The 2,500-nt window shown below is 49.8% G+C and overlaps 7 non-coding genes and 1 pseudogene across 7 annotated transcripts in view; all 8 read right to left on the reverse strand.

The window, feature by feature from the left end:
• Positions 1–116, reverse strand: part of LOC128476089 (5S ribosomal RNA) — a 119-nt gene extending 3 nt beyond the window's left edge. Inside the window, exon 1 of the ribosomal RNA XR_008347112.1 lies at positions 1–116. This exon is cut by the window's left edge and continues 3 nt beyond it. This is a non-coding gene — a ribosomal RNA (5S ribosomal RNA).
• Positions 117–376: 260 nt separating this feature from the next.
• Positions 377–495, reverse strand: LOC128476090 (5S ribosomal RNA). The gene has a single exon (XR_008347113.1). It is a non-coding gene; the product is annotated as a 5S ribosomal RNA (ribosomal RNA).
• Positions 496–714: 219 nt separating this feature from the next.
• On the reverse strand, positions 715–833 carry LOC128479345 (5S ribosomal RNA). The gene has a single exon (XR_008350228.1). It is a non-coding gene; the product is annotated as a 5S ribosomal RNA (ribosomal RNA).
• Positions 834–1,058: 225 nt separating this feature from the next.
• LOC128478120 (5S ribosomal RNA) lies at positions 1,059–1,177 on the reverse strand. The gene has a single exon (XR_008349057.1). It is a non-coding gene; the product is annotated as a 5S ribosomal RNA (ribosomal RNA).
• A 230-nt stretch (positions 1,178–1,407) lies between these two features.
• Positions 1,408–1,526, reverse strand: LOC128478973 (5S ribosomal RNA). The gene has a single exon (XR_008349868.1). It is a non-coding gene; the product is annotated as a 5S ribosomal RNA (ribosomal RNA).
• A 224-nt stretch (positions 1,527–1,750) lies between these two features.
• On the reverse strand, positions 1,751–1,869 carry LOC128476685 (5S ribosomal RNA). The gene has a single exon (XR_008347687.1). It is a non-coding gene; the product is annotated as a 5S ribosomal RNA (ribosomal RNA).
• Positions 1,870–2,087: 218 nt separating this feature from the next.
• Positions 2,088–2,196, reverse strand: LOC128480442 (uncharacterized; annotated as a pseudogene).
• A 299-nt stretch (positions 2,197–2,495) lies between these two features.
• LOC128476091 (5S ribosomal RNA) overlaps positions 2,496–2,500 on the reverse strand; it is a 119-nt gene continuing 114 nt past the window's right edge. Inside the window, exon 1 of the ribosomal RNA XR_008347114.1 lies at positions 2,496–2,500. This exon is cut by the window's right edge and continues 114 nt beyond it. This is a non-coding gene — a ribosomal RNA (5S ribosomal RNA).

The following is a 2,500-nucleotide window of genomic DNA, read 5'->3' on the forward strand; positions in this document are numbered from 1 at the left end:
CTACAACACCTGGTATTCCCAGGCGGTCTCCCATCCAGGTACTAACCAGGCCCAACCCTGCTTAGCTTCCGAGATCAGACGAGATCGGGCGCTTTCAGGGTGGTATGGCCGCAGGTGTGAAAGTTTTTTATTTTACTTCTCTTATTCTGTTGCTGCTGCTGCTGCTGCTGCTGCTGCTGCTGCTGCTGCTGCTGCTGCTGCTGCTGCTGCTGCTGCTGCTGCTGCTGCTGCTGCTGCTTGTCGTCAGACAAAAAGAATTATAAGCCCTGGGACAGGACAGAGAAGGTGAGAAGGTTCAAATAAGGGTTTAAAGCTTTGATGATGAGCAAGAAACACATGGCAAAAAGCTCTCCCCGGACTGTGAGAAAAAATTAAAAGCCTACAACACCTGGTATTCCCAGGCGGTCTCCCATCCAGGTACTAACCAGGCCCAACCCTGCTTAGCTTCCGAGATCAGACGAGATCGGGCGCTTTCAGGGTGGTATGGCCGCAGGTGTGAAAGTTTTTTATTTTACTTCTCTTATTCTGCTGCTGCTGCTGCTGCTGCTGCTGCTGCTTCTGCTGCTGCTGCTTCTGCTTGTCGTCAGACAGAAAGAATTATAAGCCCTGGGACTGCACAGAGAAGGTGAGAAGGTTCAAATAAGGGTTTAAAGCTTTGATGATGAGCAAGAAACACATGGCAAAAAGCTCTCCCCGGACTGTGAGAAAAGAAAAAGACTACAACACCTGGTATTCCCAGGCGGTCTCCCATCCAGGAACTAACCAGGCCCAACCCTGCTTAGTTTCCGAGATCAGACGAGATCGGGCGCTTTCAGGGTGGTATGGCCGCAGGTGTGAAAGTTTTTTATTTTACTTCTCTTATTCTGTTGCTGCTGCTGCTGCTGCTGCTGCTGCTGCTGCTGCTGCTGCTGCTGCTGCTGCTTGTCGTCAGACAGAAAGAATTATAAGCCCTGGGACAGGACAGAGAAGGTGAGAAGGTTCAAATAAGGGTTTAAAGCTTTGATGATGAGCAAGAAACACATGGCAAAAAGCTCTCCCCGGACTGTGAGAAAAGAAAAAGCTTACAACACCTGGTATTCCCAGGCGGTCTCCCATCCAGGTACTAACCAGGCCCAACCCTGCTTAGCTTCCGAGATCAGACGAGATCGGGTGCTTTCAGGGTGGAATGGCTGCAGGTGTGAAAGCTCTTTATTTTACTTTTCTTATTCTGTTGCTGCTGCTGCTGCTGCTGCTGCTGCTGCTGCTGCTGCTGCTGCTGCTGCTGCTGCTTGTCGTCAGACAGAAAGAATTATAAGCCCTGGGACAGGACAGAGAAGGTGAGAAGGTTCAAATAAGGGTTTAAAGCTTTGATGATGAGCAAGAAACACATGGCAAAAAGCTCTCCCCGGACTGTGAGAAAAAATTAAAAGCCTACAACACCTGGTATTCCCAGGCGGTCTGCCATCCAAGTACTAACCAGGCCCAACCCTGCTTAGCTTCCAAGATCAGACGAGATCGGGCGCTTTCAGGGTGGTATGGCCACAGGTGTGAAAGTTTTTTATTTTACTTCTCTTATTCTGTTGCTGCTGCTGCTGCTGCTGCTGCTGCTGCTGCTGCTGCTGCTGCTGCTGCTTGTCGTCAGACAAAAAGAATTATAAGCCCTGGGACAGGACAGAGAAGGTGAGAAGGTTCAAATAAGGGTTTAAAGCTTTGATGATGAGCAAGAAACACATGGCAAAAAGCTCTCCCCGGACTGTGAGAAAAAATTAAAAGCCTACAACACCTGGTATTCCCAGGCGGTCGCCCATCCAGGTACTAACCAGGCCCAACCCTGCTTAGCTTCCGAGATCAGACGAGATCGGGCGCTTTCAGGGTGGTATGGCCGCAGGTGTGAAAGTTTTTTATTTTACTTCTCTTATTCTGTTGCTGCTGCTGCTGCTGCTGCTGCTGCTGCTGCTGCTGCTGCTGCTTGTCGTCAGACAAAAAGAATTATAAGCCCTGGGACAGGACAGAGAAGGTGAGAAGGTTCAAATAAGGGTTTAAAGCTTTGATGATGAGCAAGAAACACATGGCAAAAAGCTCTCCCCGGACTGTGAGAAAAAATTAAAAGCCTACAACACCTGGTATTCCCAGGCGGTCTCCCATCCAGGTACTAAGCAGGCCCAACCCTGCTTAGCTTCCGAGATCAGGCGCTTTCAGGGTGGTATGGCCGCAGGTGTGAAAGCTCTTTATTTTACTTCTTTTATTCTGTTGCTGCTGCTGCTGCTGCTGCTGCTGCTGCTGCTGCTGCTGCTGCTGCTGCTGCTGCTGCTGCTGCTGCTGCTGCTGCTGCTGCTGCTGCTGCTGCTGCTGCTGCTGCTGCTGCTGCTGCTGCTGCTTGTCGTCAGACAAAAAGAATTATAAGCCCTGGGACAGGACAGAGAAGGTGAGAAGGTTCAAATAAGGGTTTAAAGCTTTGATGATGAGCAAGAAACACATGGCAAAAAGCTCTCCCCGGACTGTGAGAAAAAATTAAAAGCCT

The sequence above is a fragment of the Spea bombifrons genome, chromosome 2, assembly GCF_027358695.1.
Source record: "Spea bombifrons isolate aSpeBom1 chromosome 2, aSpeBom1.2.pri, whole genome shotgun sequence".
Classification (NCBI taxonomy): domain Eukaryota; kingdom Metazoa; phylum Chordata; class Amphibia; order Anura; family Pelobatidae; genus Spea; species Spea bombifrons.